Below are 23,065 nucleotides of genomic sequence, written 5' to 3' on the forward strand. Positions count from 1 at the left end.
TCCTAATTTGTCACTTACCCCCCCTCAATTTCCCGTTGGTAACCATAGTTTGTTTTCTATGTCTGTGAGTCTCTGTTTTGAAAATAAGTTCATTTGTATCATGTTTTAAGATTCCACATATAAGTGATATCATACAGTATTCATTTTTTTCCATCTGACTTACCTCACTTAGTTTGATAATCTAGGTCAATTCATGTTGCTGCAAATGGCAATATTTTATTATTTCCCCCCCCTACATTTCATTCTTTTTATGGCTGAGTATATATAACACATTGTGTATATATACCACATCTTTTTTATCCATTCATCTGTTGATGGACATATTATCTTATTCTTATAATTTAAAATAAAACCATAAGTCAAAGTCAGATTCTACATGCTATAAATGTTAATGTTTTAATTGAATATATTTTCAATATATTTGAAATATTTTTCAATTTCGTATTTTCAATATTTTCAATTTCAATATATTTTCAAATATATTTAGACAAATATATTTGTCTAAAATTGAGTCTAAGTTTTGTTTTTCTAGTGCAGCAAATTGTTGTTGTTCAGTGGCTCAGTCATCTCCTACTCTTTGCAATCGTTTTTTTTTTCATTCATTTCATTTTTTTATTTTTATTTTTTTCCATTTATTTTTATTAGTTGGAGGCTAATTACTTTACAATATTGTAGTGGTTTTTGCCATACATTGACATGAATCAGCCATTATACAGAGTGAAGTAAGCCAGAAAGATAAAGACCAATACAGTATACTAATGCATATATATGGAATTTAAAAAGATGGTAACGATAACCCTATACTCTTTGCAATCTTATGGGCTGCAGCACTCATGCTTCCCTGTCCTTCACTATATCCTGGAATTTGCTCAAACTCACGTATATTGAGTTGGTTATGCTTCACAATGCAGCATATTAATTCCCACAAAATATGAACTTAAAACATGAATTTCATGGAGAGAATGATTGGAAACTTCCTCTGTTTACATGTACAAACATCCCCTACATACTCTTCTAGGGGCAATTTCCCCATCACCTTTGGCCTCAGATATCAAACTCACTCAATGGCATTCATACTGCTTACCTCGTATAGGCTGACCACATCTCCTGGTTTTAGCCCAGAAAGTACTACATCTCCTCAGTCCCAGGAAGAAGAGGGCTATGTAGAGATGCTGAGAGGCTGACATCAGATGGAATGACCAGCAGCTAGCGTGGCATCTGATACTGTAAATTCGAAACAGATAGCTCTCTTCTCTGCCTTTTCCACTCATGCCTCTGTTTCTATAAAGAGCACATTATTTTAAATCAGGGAAGATGTAGAACTGAAAAAAATACTGTTTTGATTCTCTTTGAGGAGATCAGCCTATTCTAGAGTCTGGTATAAAATTAAACACTTCTTCTTACCAAAGGGAATTCACTAGAATTAATTCCCTTTTTTGGTCACCTATCCTACCCTATGCTATTATGTCTCTTAGTCTGATTTGGTCACTGGCTCATAATATTTTTTTAATTAATTAATTTTTTATTGAAGGATAATTGCTTTACAGAATTTTTTCTGTTTTCTGTCAAACCTCAACATGAATCAGCCATAGGTATACATATATCCCCTCCCTTTTGAACCTCCCTCCCATCTCCCTCCCCATCCCACCCCTCTAGGTTGATACAGAGCCCCTATTTGAGTTTCCTGTGGCTCATAATATTTTAATGTTCATAATAAGACAAAAATTCACACACCAAGCACACACACGCACACACACACACACACACACACACAAGAATGATTTATTTAAGCGAAAGTCAGCAAGGTGATACTATGAAATGACAGATCTGGATTTTTATCTGGGTTCCACTAAAGAGAAGCTGAGTGACTTTGGGAAAGTCATCTCCACTCTGCCTCAGTTACCTCATGGGGACAGTAGTGACGATCATAATTGTTTTTACAGTTGTTACTATGATCAAATTAGACAGTGATTACAAAAGCACACTCTAGGCTAAAAAGCATAGTAAACATGAGTGCCACAGTGATAGGCTTTCCAAATACTGTGATATTTGATGTGACTTGTGACTTGTGTGTATCTTTATTCCTGGGTCTGATTTCAGGAAGCTGATGGAGTATCAGTCACGTTCACCTCTTCGCCTTGAGTTAGGAAGTCGGCACAAAGAAATCACACTCTGCTCTTTGATTCCTAAGTGGTACCAACATTCCTCGCATATTCTGAGAGCATCTATACAGATACTGATGCTCAGTTCACCATATTCTCCCAGATTCTAAAACCCCCACACTCGGCCACATTGTATGTCTTCCATTTGTTTTATAGCCTGGACAGCTTTTCACTATTTCAGGAAATATGCAAGCGTATAATCATCAGAGTGGCAGTAAATTGGAACTCTCTGCCACAGCTGGGGTTTCATCCACTCCCTTCCCTGAGGCTATGCAAGGTCATTCAGGGTTTTTCTCCTTGCCTGGAAAGGAAAGTAAATATATGGATGTATTTCCACTGGTCATAGAAAGGGATATATGTCACCACTAGTAAAAAAAATTCAAAATTATGTTTCAGTCTTGATTAATCACATGGCCTGATAGGGTGAGACAGACACAGATATTAAAAAAATATATAAGAGGGGCCTAGCATTAAGACTGTACCCCCTAATGCTACCAAGAGATATCAGAAAACTCTAGTTACAACTCAAATTACATTAAAAAACTAGTTACAACACAAGTGAAGCAGACATTGTATTTTTTTAAAGACTTTCATAACAGATGCCCATTCCAAGATAATTTTGTCATTAATGCCTGACACAGCATCTGGCACTTAGAATGTAACATAATGTAGTGAAAAGAACACAGGACTGGAAAGGCAAAGAGAAGCAAGATTTTTCCTCCTGGATCTGTTCTAGGAGAATTGTGTGACCTGGGTCATGGAGGCACTTGATAGCTATTTGTTGGCTAATGAATGCATTATACAAAATACCAGAAATAGATGTCCCTGTGAATCATAAGGGAAAGAAAACCGCACCACTTCTCTGTTCTCTCAAGTCTGATCATACAAACATACACATAAAGAAAAAAGGCAGAATGATTATCTCAGCTGAGGGAACAACATGTGCCGATTCAGTGAAACTTGGAATAGGACAGTGTGTCCTCACTAGTTAGTACCCTGAGTGAATGACAGGGGCAGGGCTTGGGATTGGAGAACTGGAGGAGAGGAAGATTGTGCTTCACTTTATACATTGTTTTAAGGGCTCTAGCTTTAACCCTATGGTCTGTGGGAAAACTGGGCTGGAGGGAGCAGAGAAAGATTCCTATCATGAGAGCTGGTGTGTAGGAGAAACAATTCCTCTGAGAGCAATACGAAAGATGGACTGGTCAAGGTGGCCAGATCAGGGCATGGAGAGACTAGAGGAAGGGAGATGGAAATCAGGCTAAGAAGTAGTTGCAATAGACAAGGCAAAAGATGTCCATGTTTTGAATGATAACATTTGTGACAGGATAAACACTGTGGACATAAAATTTTATAGGCATCACCCCCTCCAAGAAAAATAGAATCCTATATTCATTCTCTTGGTTTCTTCTCCCTCTCCCTTCTTCCACTGTCACTTGCTCTCCTCATTTCCCCTCCTGATGCCTAAGGGGTTTTGCTTACTGGGAGGAAAGGACTGGTATACCTGTATTATAAGATGCAGATGAGGTGATAGTGGAATAAAGATTTTTTTTTGATTGGTTGGTTGGTTTTTAAGCCTTGTGAGTCAGTATTTTAATCAGGTTTGGAGTTGGAAAGAGAATGTTGACAATGGGGAAGACTATGGGGCAGATAGTGGTACAAGGGAATGAAGAAAGATGAAAGGAGACTTTGAGGCCTAACGATGGATTGCAAGTTAGATCTCACATTAACACTCTGCAAGAGATGCTGATAAAGGATAAAGTTATTTTAATATCTCTTTTGGGCTGCTTAATAATGCTACTTGGCAGATCAGATGATTTCATCAACAATTTGAAAAGGAGTCTCCCATTCCTTGAATGTCTTCTGTCTCCATTATACCATGTGTTACATGAAGAATAGGTTTTAGGATTACCATTTAACAGACGAAACAACCAAGAACCAAAGGTCCAGTCCCTTCACCAAGGCAACACAAGTCAGTGGCAGAGCTACAATCTGGTCCTGTGGCTTTGCACTCTTTTCATTTTGTTTCTCAGGCTGCGAAAGATAGTTTTTATACGATGATTATACAACTGATGAGATAACTAACTTATCACTCTCTTTCCTCTCTGCCATGCTGCTTTACAAGCCTGGGGTAAGGTAGTCTCAATAAGACTAGAGAGGAGAAAATAGATATCAAAGATATTTGGAAGCAAAATAAAACTAATTAGTCCAATGGCTTGTCAGAGGTGTGGGTGAATAGGGAAATACTTGTTTTGTCTTTTGTTCCTTTGGTTTTTCTTTCTGCTTGTTTTTGAAGTAGATAGTAAGGCTGTAATACAGTGTTGCAAAGAGAAGGGGAGTAGAAACTGGAGTATGACAGAGAAAATGTTAGTTTCATCATGATGAACTGGAGGGTCCAATGCGATGTCCAGGCTTCCCTAGTGGCTCAGTGGTAAGCAACCCGCCTACCAGTGTGGGAGATGTGGGTTGGATTCCAGGGTTTTGAAGATCCCACGGAGAAGGAAATGGCAATCCACTCCAGTATTCTTGACTGGGAAATCTCATGGACAGAGGAGCCTAGCAGGTTAAAGTCCATGGGGTCACAAAAGCCGGAGACAACTTAACAACTAAACAACAACAACAACATGGGATGTCCAGCTGGAGATTACCCAAAGGAACTTGTAAGTATGGAATTTGAATTTAAGAGAGGGTCAAGGCCATAGATACTGATTCAGAATCATCTACATACAAGTGGATGTATGTAGAATTATTTTTACTGGAGTGAATGAGATCACCCAGGAAGAGTATTATAGTCTTCCTGGACTGGGGGCCCTCAGATCTCTAGTAAAGATAAACCTAGAGGTTTATCATCCTCACTGAACCTCTCAGCTATAGCTTTCACCTAACAGAGAATAGTTATAATAATACTTGATAGGGGAAGCATTTATTATTTTTGTGGTAGAAATTAATGTTAGCCCTGTCTTGAACATAAGAAAACTGGGTATAATGGAGACAAAAGGCATTCAAGAAATGGGAGGTTCCTTTTGAATTTGTTGATGCACATCATCTGATCTTGCAAATTAATGCTAGCACTGATTTTAACACAAGTAAACTAGGGAACAGAAAGGGGTAGTAATTTAGGACAAGTCACAGAGCTACTTAGCTGAACTTGGAACTGAAATCAGTTTGCCTACAGAGCCTATACTTTTAATCACTATAAGACAGTTCCTCCCAAACACTGCCATCTGTTGAAATGAAATGAAATGGACTCATGTGAATATCATTGTTCCTTTCTTGTCAATTTGGAGAGCAAATGAGGAAATTCCTGAGTTTCTTATTTTTCATCTTGCTCTCTGGTCATTCTTACCACATAGGCTACAGCACAGCCCATTAGAAGTCCCAAGAAAGGATACAATGTATGGGAGTTAGTTAGAGACATTCCCCAAGGAGACTTAGTAAGTAAGTAGAAATTTCACTGTGTAACAAACACTATGGCTATGCTATACAGACAAATCATGCCTATATATAGATACCCTTTAGCTATGTGACTCTTAGATGCTGAAGTCTAGCTCCGGGGCAGCACTTCTCAACTCTGGCAGAATTCACTGGGGAAGTTTTTTTCTTTTTTAAATTCTGATGCCCAGACCCCACCCCACTAATTATATAAAAATCTCTGGGTGCCAGGCACCTGCATAAGTACTTTTAAAAAAGTTTCCTGGTGACTTTAAGGTGAAAACAGGTGCGCATCAGTCACTGGGATAAACCCATATATTGTTTGACTTGCCTTATGGAGATTTACCATAGAAACCTAAAAGATTCATAGAAAAATCATATTTATAAAACTTTACGTGGCAACCTTGACCCCAGAAAAGAATATTCACAACTTTATTTGCTCTAGAAGAAAGAGAAACAAATAAATACAGCCTTTGATATTGAAACATTAAACGTTGCTACATGACTTCATAAAAGAACCTTGTGTAGCTATGAAATTACCAACTATAAAATTATAATCCTCCATCCTCAGAGCAAATGGAATCGTAATCCTTAAGTGCAACAGTGTTGGTCCATAATGACTGTTATTAGTTTCATCTCTATACTACAAAATATTTCACTTGCACTAGTTATTAGGTCTTAGCAGTGCATTCTGTCTCCATAGCTCTTTTTAACTCCATGTAATATTTATTTTATAGCCATCATCTGTGATATGACCGTGACAGGTGGTACTTATGGAAACATGATAAGCGTGTTTGCCATCTCTGTATCTAGTGACTGATTTATTCAGAAGTCTCTTTCTGAACCTAAATTCCTTTGGAATTGCTATAAAATCAGATTTGCTTTATTGCCAACTGAATAAAGATGCCTGCCCCAGTTTAAATCACTCCTCAAACTAGCAAAATCCTTATCTTGAATATGTAAATGTCCCAGGATGTCAAGGGGACTTGGTCAGCCCAGGTTCTTTCTCTAATAATCTCTCCCACTCTTTATGTCTTTATCCTAAAGCCTACAATGCTCACCAGTGCCCTGAATTTCTGTGTGCCTCTTCTGATCTTGGGTAAGTTACATAAGTTCTCTGAACTTCAGCTCCTTGCTCTGTAAACTGTAAAATGGGCCTAGTGATGCCTAAATTACAAGGTTGTTGTGCAAATTAAGGATAATGATACAAAAGTACAGTGTCTATGGAGAACAGACTTGTGGCTGCCAAAGGGGAGAGGGGAGGGGAGGGATGGACTGGAAGTTTGGGATTAACAGACGTAAGTGATTATGTAGAGGATGAATAAACAACAAAGTCCTACCATATAGCACAAGGAGCTGTATTCAATATCCTGGGATAACCCATAACGGGAAAGAATATGAAAAAGTATAATTGAACAACTCTGCTATGTGGCAGAAATTAACATGACATTGTAAATCAACTATACTTCATTAAATAATTTTCTAAAGTGCAGTGCCTAACTTATAGTAAGTATGCAATAATTTAGAGTATTTTTATCAGACATCAATCCCTTTATTCATTTATTCAACATTTAATGAACACATTCTATGTGGTAGGTCAAGTGTTAACAAAAGAGGAAAATCTCTCCCCATCATGAGACAAAAAAGAAACAAAACAAAACAAAAGAAACAAAATATATGAGTATATATAGAGAAGATGTGAGCTGGTGATTAAATGCAGTGGACCAAAACAAATCAGGAAGAGGTGACAGTGATTGCCAGGGAGAGGGTGAAAGAACAGTTTCAAGTTTAGGGTCCCCAGGAAAGCTCAGTGATAAAGTTATATTTGAATAGAGACCTGCAGAAACTGAGGAGAGAGTGAGCCATGCTGATAGGTGGAAGAAAAACAATGCAGGCAGAGGAACAGCAAGTGCAGAAGCATGCCTTGCATTTGCAAGGAATATGGGTATGTGTGGCTAGTTGTTATGCAAAAGTATCGGCAGACAAATGGATAAGAAAGCAGTGATAAATATACACAATGGAATATTACTCAGCTATTAAAAAGAATCATTTGAATCAGTTCTAATGAGGTGGATGAAACTGGAGCCTATTATACAGAGTGAAGTAAGTCAGAAAGAAAAACACCAATACAGTATATTAACACATATATATGGAATTTAGAAAGATGGTAATGATGACCCTATATGTGAGACAGCAAAAGAGACACAGATGTAAAGAACAGACTTTTGGACTCTGTGGGAGAAGGCGAGGGTGGGATGATTTGAGAGAATAACATTGAAACATGTATATTATCATATGTGAAATAGATCGCCAGTCCAGGTTTGATGCATGAGACAGGGTGCTCAGGGCTGGTGCACTGGGATGACCCTGAGGGATGGGATGGGGAGGGAGGTGGGAGGGAGGGTCAGGATGGGGAACACATGTACACCCATGGCTGATTCATGTGAATGTATGGCAAAAACCACCACAATTGTAAAGTAATTAGCCTCCAATTAAAATTTTTAAAAAAGCATCCACAATTTATAAACAACAGGTGTAGCCTTGTTCCAAAAGATGCTGAAATGTGTGTTTCATGTGATTTTCATACAATGAAGTTTTCTTTTTATTGTGTTATTTTTCAAGCATTAAAATATATAAAATACTATGCAAAATATGTTTACAAATAATAGCTCATGAGCCACATAAAAATAGATAGCAGGCTGGAATTGGTCCATGGGCCACAATTGGCTGACTCTGATCTAGGGTCTTGAAGATCACTGTGAGGCTTTCACTGGCTGAGATAGGGAATCATTGGAGAGTATTGAGTAATTGAGGTACATGGCCTGCTTTGCATGTTTAAAGGATCCCTTTGGTTGCCATGTTGAATGAGGGCAAAAGAAGTGGCAAGGATTTTATTATATTAACTCAGGCAAAAGGTGATGGTGCTTTGTCTGAGGATGGTGGTGGAAGAAGTAGTGAGAAGTGGCCAGTTAGTGGACATATTTAAAACCTACTTTTAATATTTTAAGATTTTTGTATCTATGTTCATAAGTGGGATTGGCCTCTACTTAGTATTATTTTCATATTACTCTTGGTTTGCTTTGTGATTTTGGTCTAGTAACCTTATGAAATGAATGTGTAAGTGAGGTGTTTGTTATTTTTGTTTGTTTGCATTTACTGAAGAATTTTGCAAAACATTAGGTGTACCTCTTCCTTGAATGACTGATAAAAATTAATTATAAAACCATCTGGACCTGAGGTAAGTTTTTCTTTTTGTGGAAAGACATTCACTTACAGATTCCAATTCCTTAATGCTTATGAGACAAATCAGGTCTATTTTCTATTTATTCTTGAGTAAATTTGATAATGCTTCTTTTCTAGGAATTTGTCCATATGCCACTAATTTTCAAATATTTTGTTATAAAATTGTTAGTAAGATCCTATTATCATTTTAATCTCTACTTTATGTGTTATGATGTCCCTTTTTATTTTTATTATTTATGCTTTCTTTGTTCTTTCTTTCTTCTTGTTTAATTTTACCAGAAGTTTATTGACTTTAACTGTTTTTTCATGGAGTAAACATTTATCTTTGTTGATTCTTACATATATATAGTTACTACTTAATGCATTCCTATTTTATTCTTATTATTTCCTTCCTTCTCCTTTTTTGGGTTTCTTCTTGTTTTTGTCTAACTTCTTGTTTAGGACTCTTAGCTCATTAATTTTAAGAATGTTCTTCTCACAGAAGTTTTAAGACCATCCTTGTTCCTCTCTATACTGCTTGAACTGTGTCCAGTGAGTTTTGATGTGTGATATTTTCTTCATTGTCCATAGGCATTTTCAAATTAATATTATGATTTATTCTTTATGAACCATATATTTTAAAATATCTAAACCTATGACACTTAGTCACCTACGTTTGTATTGATTGCATGTGTAGTCTATATGATATCACTTCTTGAAAAATTTGAGCCTGATTTATAGACTTTGTCATCATTAATAACTGAACTGATCTGAAATCTCATTTTCAGTCACCCCATTAATGAACCATCTTTTACCTTTCCAGCTTACTTAAATGATGACACCCATTCCAACAATTCTGGGACCACATCAAGACCTCTAACCCAATTACCCTACCACGTTTTAAATTGTCATCTCTCAATATCAGGCCTTCTCTTGTTAACCCATAGTGGCTTCCACAGCCTAGCATTATGGCCTTTAACATACTCACCCTGAACTCACACATCTTTTTCTCTTTGACAAAACCTGAACACTGCTCAAACACAGATCTCTGGAGCTTTCACTTATGCAGCTAAAAGTGACTGGAGAAAAATAGCAATGATACTGACTACTCTTACATGAAATTTAAGGTCATAAATCTCAAATGTATACTGAATACTGCCCAAGAATAGAATTCTTCTCTATAAACCTTCTCTTCCCTACTTCAATGGGTGATCAATCCTGGTGTTTATATATTGAAATTAACACTTTAGAATTAATTTGTTCTTTAGAGTAACATTTTAGAGTGTTACTGGAATCCCATGCCCTCTTACCTACTCAAGCACTTTTCTCTTATAATTAACCCCAGTGAGTGTCAGGGGAAAAAAAGAACCCAAAGAGAACAAGAAACCATTTTGCCAGCATTGCCTAGAGAAGAGCCAATCAAATCTTCAAACATGGCAGAATACATATAGAGAAGGGAGAGCATAAGAGAGACAGGCCAGGGCCTCTAGAATTTGGGGGAACTGGTCCTAGGCTTCTCTCTGCTTCAATGGCCTCATAAATAGAAGAAGAAAGAATAGAAGGAAAATGACCTGAGCCTTTTAACCTCATCCTCATCATCTAATCATATGAAAGATGTTAAAGTTAAGTTCCCTAGGTCTTTAAACAAGGCATATTGTCTCCAGCCACCATCACAAGGAACCAAATTAGTACCTTTGAATTTTATACACTTAGATCAACACCCTTCTTCCTTGTGGGCAGAAGTAGAGGATCTCCAAACACCTGGAGCAATGGTCCTTAAACAGGAACACTTGTTAATTATACAAATCCTAGATCCAGAACCTGACAGGGGTGGGATCTAAGTAAATGCATTTTTTAATATACACTAATGTTTCTGATAGAGACAGTTATGGTTCAGGAAACCACACTTTGAAAAAAATTATTAGGCAGTATTAATATAACTGGGCAGGGAATGGCCTGTTAGGAAATGAATTTAATTGTTCGAAAATTGTACAAGTGTGAGCATTTCAACTGCATAGGAAATGTTTGTCTAGAAATGATAAACATGCAATTCTTGTTAGACACAGAGGTAGAAGCACACTGGGTTTAAAAGCAATAAAATATAAAGACATTTATAGAGTTACAAAACAATCATTTTAATTTTTAAAGCTTGAGTTTAAAATTCATGATGTGTTCATTTAATTATTCATAATTCACTGTGTAGGGTATTATAGAAATATAGAGACTTCCCACTCCCTCAGTAAACACCAGGAAATTCAACATCTTTGGTAAATATGGGAAAGTGAAGAATGTTCTGACCCTGAAATGTTGAATTAAAACCATATTTTCTTATCATTCCCATGTCACAGTTGCTATTAGTGTTTCATGATGTTTTCTAGTATGTTAAGATCTTATTATCCTGCCAGTTTGAAGTCTACTCCTGGTTCTGTTGTAACATAGAATATTTTTCTCATGCTCACCATAGCCCATTAGTTGGTTTTTAGCTTTTGCTCTTAGTGCTTTTATTTTTCTAATTACTTCTTAATGGTTTAAGATCTTATTAATTTAGTTTTACTCCAGCTTTAAAAACATATTACTTTAACATGTGCAATTTCTGAATATTACCATGATAGTCTCAGTTAGAAAGAAAAAGCCCATACCCATTGAAATAATTATCATCCTGAAAACACAAAAGACCTGCGTTTAAGCAATGCCTTCTTCAGGTAGCAAAAAATGGCTGTAGTGATATCTTGACCATCCAGAAGATGGATATTCTCTCAAACCATGTCTCTATGGACTATTGGTGTTCTGTGACCTGAAACAGGGGTTTATTCACTTCAGTTGAATCATGGTGATCATGTTAATTTGCATAAAATTTGTTAGATATAATTTTCTCATTTACATGGTTTTGGGAAAGTAACAGTTATTCTTTTCATTATGAAAGTTGTACATGCTTATTGTGAAGAAGAGAAAGGTGTAATTGCAAAACTAAAATCTGAAAATCACTCTTACTAGCCATGGTCCCGTTGAGACAACCAGTGTTAATGTATTTGTGGTTTTCTATACAGTTCCTTTTCTACCCATATGTATAAAGCTTAAAAAAATGGGACTACACTACATATTTTGGTGAATATCCTACTCTCCTTTTAATATCACCTGAGATTTAAATTTGTCATTATTTTAAACTCAGGGTTAAAGACTTGAGTTAATCATATTCCTCAGTTCTCTGAGTATTTTCATCATTATGATAGATTCAAGATCCTTGTGTTATTTTATTTTTCCAATTATCATTCCTAACAGCTATTGCTTTTTCTCTTGGAGGTATATATATATATTCTTATGAAATATATACTATGGTTGAGTGTGTATATGTGGCTTTAATTCATGTAACTTGCCTTATACTATAGAATTAATTTTCTTTCTCTTCCTTTCACTCAGTGATGTGTTTCAAAGATGTACCTGTGTTGCTATATATAAACCTAGTTCATGGTTTCTAGTATCTGCGGAGCATTTTCCAGTGTGCCCCCCCTGCATTACATTTCCTTACTCCATGAGTGATAGACATCTAGCTATCTTGCTACCATTTGGAAGTTTGTAATTGGACTTGTATAAGAGTTTCTCTAAGGCAAATACCTGGATGATGTATGGGTAAATAGGCATAAACATTTGTTAATTTCACTGATGTATGCCAGATTTCTCTCTAGAATGGCTGTACCAAATTACATTCTCACTAGCAGTTTATGACACTTCCGTTTCTCCACATCTTCTGCAACAGTTGATATTATTTGCATCTCTAGATTTTGCAAATCTGATAGATAAAAAGTAACACACATTGTTGTTTGAATTTCTACATTTCTGGTTGCTAGCGAGGTTAGCAGCAATTTACTAATTGAGAGCTAATCCACAGTAGGATGGGCTTCATAGTTAAGGCCTCATATGATTCATTGGGACCAAATCAACCAATGTCACTAAAAAAAAAAAAACCTAAAAATGTCCTCCAGAAAACTTTCAGCATTATACTAGTTGCTGCATGCAGTGAAATAAGGAAAAAAAAATAAATACAAGATATAGAGATTAGACATGAAGAGATAAAACCAGATTGGTTTATAGATGACATTACTATCTATGTAGAATATTATAAGGAATCTATAGGAAAGCTCCAGAAATAGTAAGGAAACATAAAATCTTTCAGGATACAGGTCAATACAAAAAATAAATTCTATCTCTATGTATAAAAATTAGACAACTAGAAAGTGAAATGTACAAAGTAGTGTTTATAATGGTAACAAAAAGCAAGAAATATTTATAAAATATATCTAATACTGACATCTTGAAAACTACAAAACATTGATGAAATTTGTAAGAAATAAATTTGAGACATGCCATGTTCATGGGTCAGAAAACTCAATTGTTAAGATTTAAATTAACCCCCAATTGGTCTCTCAATTCAATACAACCTTAATCAAAATGTATGATGTATTTTGTATAAATCTTTAAGCAAATTCTGAAATTTGTACTGAGACACAAAGAACCAAAAATGGCCAAAATAATTTTGAAAAAGAAAAAAGTTGGTACTGAAAGCTATAATAATCAAGATAGCATAGTATTGGTGAAAGGAAGTGACATGTAAACCAATGAAACAGACTAGAAGTTCCAGAAATAAACCCAGACATCATGATTTTTGATGAAGTTGCCTAGGTAACTCAAGGAGGAAAATACTCTTTTGAAAAAACCATGTTGAAAAAATTGGATTGTGTGTGTGTGTGTGTGTATGTGCTTAGTCACTCAGTTGTGTCTGACTCTTTGCAATCTCATGGACTGTAGCCCACCAGTCTCCTCTGTCCATGGGATTCCCCCAGGCAAGAATATTAGAGTAGGTAGCCATTCCCTTCTCCAGGGGATCTTCCTGACCCAGGGATCAAACCTGGGTCTCATGCATTGCAGGCAGATTCTTTACTGTCTGAGACACCAGGGAAGGAAGCCCTTACCTCACAATATACATAATTAAGTGAAACAGATGACAGACCTAAAAGTGAAAGCCAGAACAAAAATTTCTTGATGAATTCTGAGAAGAAAATTTTCATAGGCGACACTAGGAGTATTCCTTGGAAAGAGCACAACAAGAAAAAAAAAATGGACAGATTGAACTTTATCATTAAAATCATCTGGTATTGGAAAGACAGTTGAGAAAGTGAAAAGGCAAGTCACACACTGGGAGAAAATATTCATAATACACATTTCTGACAGATAATTAGTAACTGTACTACATAAAGAAGCTCTATATATCAATAAGAAGACAAACAAGTTACTAAAAATAGATAACTTATTTGTAAACCTCAAAGAAAATATGCTGTGTTGTGCTTAGTCACTCAGTCATTATTTAGTCTTTGTGACCCCATGGACAGTAGCCCACCAGGATCCTCTATCCCTGGGGATTCTCCAGAATCAGCTGGACACGACTGAAGTGACTTAGCACAGCACAGCACAGTAAAGAGTTAGGCAGTTTAACATAAAATTAAAAATGTACTTTCTATACTGCCTAATAATTTCACCCCATATATTCATCCAAGAAAAAAGAATATATATGTCCAAAGACTTGTTAATGAATGTTCAGATATGTCTTATTCAAGCTGAGAAAATGGAAACAAACCAAATGTCCACCAACAGGTAAATAAATCAATTGTGGTGTACATGTACAATGAAATACTACTCAAAAATAAAAAGAGACGAAAAACTGACACTTGTAACAATATGATTGAATTTCAAAAGAATTTGGATGAATGAAATAAGCCAGAAAAAATTAACCAACCATTTGATTCCATTTATATGAAATCCATAGCCAGTCTTAACTATGGTGAGAGAAAGTAGATAAGCAGTTGCGTGGGGCATTGGTTTGCAAAGTGCACTGACTTGCAAAGGAGAACCAAACAAATTTTTGTTCACTGGTGGTGGTACTTGTTGAGTCTCTAAGTCATGTATGACTCTTTGTGACCCCATGGACTGCAGCATGCCAGGCTACCCTGTAATTCACTATCTCCCAGAGTTTGTTCAAATGCATGTCCATTGAGTTGGTGATGTCATCCAACCATCTCATCCTTGGCCATCCCCTTCTCCTCCTGCCTTCAATCTTTCCCAGCTTCAGTCTTTTCCAAAAAGTCATCTCTTTGCATCAGGTGGCCAAAGTATTGGAGCTTCAGCTTCAGCATCAGTCCTTCCAATAGAATATTCAGGGTTGATTTCCTTTAGGATGGACTGGTTTGATCTCCTTGCAGTCCAAGGGACTCTTAAGAGTCTTCTCTAGCACCACAGTTCAAAAGCATCAATTCTTCGGTGCTCAGCTTTCTTCATAGTCCAACTCTCACATCCATACATGATTACTAGAAAAATCATAGCTTTGACTATATGGACCTTTGTTGGCAAAGTGGTGCCTCTGCTTTTTAATATGCTGTCTAGGTTTGTCATAGCTTTTCTTCCAAGGAGCAAGTGTCTTTTAATTTCATGGCTGCAGTCACTGTCCACAATGATTTTGGAGCCCAGGAAAATAAAATCTGTCACTGTTTCCAATTTTTCTGCATCTATTTGTCAATAAGTCATGGGAACAGGTGCCATGACCTTAATTTTTTGAGTGTCAAGTTTTGAGCCTGCTTTTTCTCCTCTTTCATCTTCATCAAGAGGCTCTTTAGTTCCTCTTCCCTTTCTGCCATTAAGGTGGTGTCATCTGCATATCTGAGGTTATTGATATTTCTCCCAGTGATCTTGATTCCAGCTGGATCTTCATCCAGCCCAGCATTTCACAGAGGTACTCTGCATAGAGGGCTTCCCTGGTGGCTCAGAGGTAAAAAAAAAAAAATGCAGGAGCTGCAAGAAAGGTGGGTTTGATCCCTGGATTAGGAAGATCCCCAGGAGGAGGGCATGGCAACCCACTCCAGTATTCTTGTCTGGAGAATCCCATGGACGGAGGAGCCTAGCAGGCTACAGTACAGGGTTGGAAACAGTCAGACATGACTAAAGCAATTTAGCATGCACATACTCTGCATAGAAGTTAAATAAGCAAGGTGACAAATGTACTTCGTTATCAATTATGTACTTCTGTACCAATTTTGAGCCAGTTCATTGTTCCATGTCTGGTTCTAACTGTTGCTTCTTGATCTGTATACAGGTTTCTTGGGAGACAGGTAAGGTGGACTGGGACTGGTATTCCCATCTCTTTAAGGATTTTCCACATAGTCAAAGGCTTTAGTTTGTTGTGATCCACATAGTCAAAGACTTCAGTGTAGTCAATGAAGCAGAAGTAGATATTTCTCTGGAATTCTCTTGCTTTTTCTATGATCCAATGGATGTTGGAAATTTGATCTCTGGTTCCTCTGCCTTTTCTAAATCCAGCTTGTACATCTGGAAATTCTCAGTTCATGTACTGTTGAAGCCTAGCTTGAAGGATTTTGAGCATTACCTTTGCTGCATGTGAAATGAGTGCAGTTATATGGTAGTTTGAACATTCTTTGGAATTACCCTTGTTTGGGATTGGAATGAAAATTGACATTTTCCAGTCCTGTGTCCCTTGCTGACTTTTCCAAATTTGCTGATTCATTGAGTATAGCACTTTAACAGCATCATCTTTTAGGATTTGAAATAGCTCAGCTGGAATTCTGTCACCTCCACTAGCTTTGTTTGTAGTAATGCTTCCTAAGGCCCACTTGACTTCACACTCCAGGATGTCTTGGCTCTAGGTGAGTGATCACACCATCATGGTTATCCAGGTCATTAAGACCTTTTTTGTATAGTTCTTCTGTGTATTCTTGCCACCTCTTCTTAATCTCTTCTGCTTCTGTTAGGTCCTTGCTGTTTCTGTCCTTTATTGTGCCCATCTTTGCATGAAATGTTCCCTTGGTATCTCTAATTTTCTTGAAGAGATCTCTAGTCTTTCCCATTCTATTGTTTTCCTCTATTTCTTTGTATTGTTCACTTAAGAAGGTTTTCTTATCTCTCCTTGCTATTCTCTGGAACTCTGCATTCAGTTGGGTATATCTTCCTTTTCTCCTTTGCGTTTTGCTTCTCTTCTTTACTCAGCTATTTGTAAGGCCTCCTCAGACAACCAGGGCTTTCAGGTAGCATAGCGGTAAAGAATCCACTCCCTAATGCAGAAGACATAAGAAATTTGGGTTCAATCCCTAGGTTGAAGAGAACCCCTGGAGGAGGGCATGGTAATCCACTCCAGTTTTCTTGTCTGGAGATTCCCATGGTCAGAAGAGCCTGGAAGACTATAGGGTCCTGGAAGTCCATGGGGTCGCAGAGTCAGACATGATTGAAGTGACTTAGCAAGCAGGCAGGCACTCAGACAACCACTTTGCCTTCTTGCATTTCTTTTTCTTGGGGATGGTTTTGGTCACCACCTCCTGTACAATGTTATGAACCTCCATCCATAGTTCTTCAGGCACTCTGTCTACCAGATCTAATCCCTTGAATCTATTCATCACCTCCACTGTATAATCATAAGAGATTTGATTTAGGTCATACCTGAGTAGTCCTAGTGGTTTTCTTTACTTTTTCAATTTAAGCCTGACTTTTGCAAAAAGAGCTTATGATCTGAGCCACAGTCAGCTCCATGTATTGTTTTTGCTGCCTGTATAGAGGTTCTGCATCTTCAACTGCAAATAATATAAGCAATCACTGGTGATAATATGTATCTAAATTATGATGATAGTTACTCAAATAAATAAATTATACCTTGATAAAATTGACAAAAATATAATGTGAATTAGTTTGGCTATAGAACAGTATGAAAGGCAAATTATCACTACAACAAGATTCTGAGTTGGGGAAAGATGTCTTATGTATAGCCCAAAGGTCCAGAATTATTTAAAATATTTTATCAGATTGATGAATGAGGTAAACTAGACATTTTACAGGATAGAAGCACAGTAGATTTTTGTTGTTGTTCAGTCACTAAGTTTTGTTTGACTCTTTGCGACCCCAAGGATTGCATACACCAGGTTTCCTTTCATTCACTGTCTCCTGGATTTCCCTCAAATTCTTGTTGCTCAGTGGTAAAGAATCCACCTGCAATGCAGGAGACACAGGAGACAGCAGTTTGATCCCTGGATCAGGAAGATCTTGAGGAGGAAATGGCAACCCATTCCAGTGTTCTTGCCTGAAAAACCCCATGGACAGAGGAGCCTGGTAGGCTCCAGTCCAAAGAGTTGCAAAGAGTCAGACAGGACTGAGCATACAGTAGATTTTAGGGAAGAAAGAAATCTTAAATGCAAAGGAAGTTTAAAATTGTGTATGTGTGTGCACATATGTATGTGCATAGTTGTGTATATTTCCAGGAGTAGAGTGGAGTTGTAAATTACTGATGTGGTTATTAAATTAGGTAAAGGATGTTTCAGTGATTATACTGTAAGCTGAGTGAAAGAAATATATGACAACAGCTACAACTGATGAATAATGTTGGGACTTCTTGATAAGCAATGGTGAAATATATACATATTAGAAATAACAGAGAGAAAAACACATTGCAATGTCTTTGAAAGCAAAATAACCAGGCTTGATCTCTGCAACAGTGTAATTTTTCTATATAATCAAGAGAGCAAAAATATGATTCATGTCCGAGACTGAAAAGTTCAAACATGGTGTCTGTCATTAGTGATGCCAAATAGTGTATAAATATGCTATTAAGTAGGGCAATCCACAAATGTCTTTATGTTTAACAATTCTCTTTTCCTGTTAAGGGGCTTAAGATAAGATCCTGAAATAGGCTTTTGTAAAGAATATGACCAGTAAGTTGAGAGAGGGTAAGAACCCTGCCACCTGTAAGCAGAAAAATACATTGTGAGGATTCTCTCCTCAAAGAGTGAACATGTTTTGGTAATAAAAAAAAAAAAAAAGAAAGAAAAACAACAGCACATTGACCATTAATGTATATAATACAATTTATACTTAGGATGCCTTTGTAAATAGCATAACATGAAATCTATGGTCATGAATATTGCTTGTACTTAAATGAAACTTCCTTGTTTTATTAATGCACTCTTTATTGGCTAGCTGTTTTATGTTTTTAATTTTGGGATCATTTTTCTTGATTCCCTCTTCTCTTGTCCTGTCTCTACCACCCTGAGTAGCCAAGATTAAACCCCAGTGCATATCCTACTTTTTTCTCCAAGTCTATATAACAAGGTATCTTTGTTAATTATACAGACAGGGAGGTGTTTGCTAATAATCTTCTTATGAAAATTGATTGTACACAACTTGAGACTTTTCTTTTTGCTTAAAAGGACACCATGCAATCTTCCCAATTCACCACTCAATAAAGCCTTAATTTGGTTCTTTTTATGGTTTTATGATAATCTATAGGGTGGATGGAACTTTCCTGGTGGCTCAGTGGTGAAGAATTTGCCTGCCAATGCAGGAGATGAGGGTTCAATCCCTGGGTTGGGAAGATCCCCTGGAGAAGGAAATGGCTACCCATTCCAATATTCTTGCCTGGGAAATCCCATGGACAGAGAAGACTGGAGGGCTACAGTCCACAGGGTTTCAAAGAGTTGGACATGATTTAGAGACTCAAAAACAACAACAACATGGGGTGAATGAATCCTAATTTAATGAACCATTTTCTTATTGCTGGGGATTTACTTTTACTAAGCACACACATGTACACATCCTTATAAACTGGGAGTTTTCTGACTGTGGTGCAGAATTGCCATGGGTGGAATTAATGATTCAAAGGGAATATAAAAAAAAAACAAACAAGCAAATACACCAAAAAAAAAAAAAATAGCCAAACCAAACCAAACAAAAACAAACAGGTAGATACAGAGAACAGAGTAGTGGTTATGAGAGGGGAAGGGGCAAAGGGTAGGTGAAACGGGTAAGGAGAAATCAACTGTGTAGTGATGGATGGAAACTAAATTTTTGGTGGTGAGCACATTGTTGGGTATACAGAAGTAGAAATATAAGTTTGTACACATGAAACTTATATGCTTTTATAAACCAATGTTAAATAAATAAAAATAAATTTGAAAAACTTGAGAGACATGAAATTTATTTCCCAGAAGACTATAATAATCCACAGGTTAACAGCAATGTCTGAGAGTACTGTTATTATTGAAGCCCACAATCAATAGATGTTAGTGTTGTTTAAATTTTTGCCAGTCTGATCTGAATAAGTGATATTTCATTGTCATTATTATTATTTTGCCTTTTCCTAACTGAGTTTGAACACTATTTAATCCATTTTCAGCAATTTGGGTTTTCCTCTTTTCTAAATGGCCTATTTATTTATTTGCATATTTTTTAGCTGGATTCTTTATCTCCTTGTTAATTTGTAAGAACTCTTTATATATTATAGCTATAAGCCCTCTTTCTGACCTCTGTGTGGCAATCCTCTGTTTTGCAAGTTGATTGCTTATCTATTGACTTTCATTATAATTTCACATTACATTTATTAAATGTATATAACAAATAAGCCTTCTTTTCCTTTGATGGCTTCTGAGTTTATAGTTGCACTTTTCTCCTCTCGCAGGCCCAAGGCAGGAGTAATCAGGCCACTGTTGATCTTCTTTGGGGACTGTTGAGGACCAGGTAGATGAAGCATACTAATATGGGGGTGGCAAGTGACATTAGCCTTCTCCACACATTTCATAGAGCTCTGCAGTATACACTCACCCCCAAATCCCTCTGCATTATAACTTTCATCCCAAATCTCATATACTTGTCTTTGGGATCTTTCCCAGTCCCAGAAGAAGAAAGTCCTGCATTAGTTCTCTCCTCCCACATTACTCAAAAACATTTGACCCTAGAGGCCAATATTGACTTAGGAGAGGTAGATACAATTACCAGGCTCCTTTCTTCTCTAGCATTTTCTAGTTCTGCTTTCCATATGACTGGATAATATTTTTAAAAATATTAACCAATGTGGGGGCTTCCCTTGTAACCAATGTGGTGACCTGACTAGGAGGGAAATCCAAAAAAGAGGGGATATATGTATACATACAGCTGATTCACTTTGTTGTACAGCAGAAACTAACACAACATTGTAAAGCAACTATACTCCAATAAAAATTAATTAAAAATAAAAAATAGTAACCAATGTGAATTCTTGCTTTTCCCACACTCATGCTTTATTCTACCAATTTGAAACACTGGGTAATTTCTTTATCATTCAGGGAAGGGATGTGACAGCATAAATGCAAAGATTTTCTAAGTTTTTGAAACTCAAAACCCTCTACCCTTTGGATAATGAATTTTGAGAAAAAAAAAAAGCTCATAAGAGAATGACAGCATTACTCTCTAGGATAAAATAGTAGATTGAAGGCTAGGGGAAAGGGAAAATCATGTGGGCAAGAAGAAAGAGTGGATGTTGTTGGGTCCCCAGGAGAGGGGCCAGTACCAATAGTAGGCAAGTTGCCCTAGAACAGGTTTGTGAGATATGAGGACAGGATCAACTCTGGCCCTGAGGCCAGGGGGTAAAACAGGGAAGTGGTAGACTGAAGTAGAACTGGCTATGTGGCTTGCTTGGAAAATTAAGCCTTAGATGCATGGATTTTCCTTCTCTCAAGTGTGATGCAAAGGCAACCCAGTACTTTCTATATACCCCTACATGGGAAGAATGTAGAAGGCAGAGAGATCCAAGGGGAACACTAGGTAATGAATGGTGAGTATGGCCCTGGTGACCCGGAGGCTCCCTTCAACTGCAGACAGGATGGGTTGATGAGGCAAACGTCATGGTGGACATATGAAATAGAAGACAAAATGAGTCTCAGACACTTTGACACATGTAGCTTCCTTCAGAATTCAGGAACAGCTGCAAGGAAGGAAAGGAATCCTGAATTGACTCACAGTAATTTTTGCTATTGTGGAGATTGAAATTTTGAAATTAAAAATTGGCTTTTTAGAAAATGCGGTTAAAGCCTTGTTTGTGGACTGAAGTGAATTTGCATCTAGAATGTCATACTTTGATTTTGTGTAATTACATCTACACCTTGCAGGCTTTCAGATATTAGATATATATGGTGACACCTTTGGCTCCTCAATTTTCTAATCCTTATCAATTTATGTGACCCTTTTTCATAGTATCTGCATACTATATGCAGCCTTTCTAGTATTTTTATCTTTTCAATGCATTCTCTCCATGTATCATTAAATTATTCAGGAAAATTTCCTCTGGGATAAATGTCTTACTTGAATCCAATCAATTGTTCTAAGTATGTGCAACCTTGGAAGGGGTAATATAAAAATCATGAAAAATAATGCAAATCTACTAGGAGAGAAAATCTGATAATTAATAGCAGGCCTCTTTAAAGGGCATTCAGAGAATCTGGTTATATATCACTAACTGCATGGAGAGATCAGTGCAAAGGAAATTTCTAAATGTTGTGTTATAGTCCCTTTTCTTAAGGACAGAGCTTAAGGAAAAAAAACTCAGTCAAGCCTGTCAAAACCAGAGAAAGTTATTAGTTACTTATAACAGTAATGATTTTCCTATTCTATGAACTCCCGAATTTCACGTATAAAACCTCTACTGTGGGGACTTCCCTGCTGGTCCAGTGGCTAAGACTCCAAGCTCCCAATGCAGGGGCCTGGGTTCAACCCCTGGTCAGGGAACTAGATTCCACATGCTACAACTAAAGATCCTGTATGCCACAACAAAGATCAAAGATCCCACATGATGCAAATAAGACCTGGTGTGGTCAAATAAAATCAATTAATTAAATATTAAAAGAAACCTCTACTGTGTATTTTTTTCACAGTCCTTCTTAAAATAATTTAGTGTAATTTTTTATTTTTTTGACTGTGCTGAGTCTTCACTGCTGTGCTGGCTTTTCTCTAGTTGTGGTGAGCAGGGGCTACTCTCTAGTTGTGGTGTGCAGGCTTCTCATTGTGATGGCTTCTCTTGTTGTGGAGCACAGGCTCTAGGGCATGTGGGCTTCAGTAGTTGCAGCTCCCTGGTTCTAGAGCACAGGCTCAGTAGTTGTGGTGCACTGGCTTATTGCTTCGCAGCATATGGAATCTTTCCCACCCAGGGATTGAACCCATGTCTCCTGCATTGGTAGGTGGATTCTTTACCACTGAGCCACCAGGGAAGCCCTTTTCACAGTCCTTAAAGTTATTAAATTGGTGGGTGCCTCATCTCAGGCCACATGTATTTTCACTGGACACGGTTAATATAATATCAGCTTCATGATACCCTCAGAGAGATATTTCAATACAGCACAAACTGAAATGAAAACACAACTAAAGTATAAATGAAATAATACGTGAAATTTTGAGGTTAA

Source organism: Odocoileus virginianus, unplaced genomic scaffold (assembly GCF_023699985.2).
Source record: "Odocoileus virginianus isolate 20LAN1187 ecotype Illinois unplaced genomic scaffold, Ovbor_1.2 Unplaced_Scaffold_7, whole genome shotgun sequence".
Taxonomy (NCBI): domain Eukaryota; kingdom Metazoa; phylum Chordata; class Mammalia; order Artiodactyla; family Cervidae; genus Odocoileus; species Odocoileus virginianus.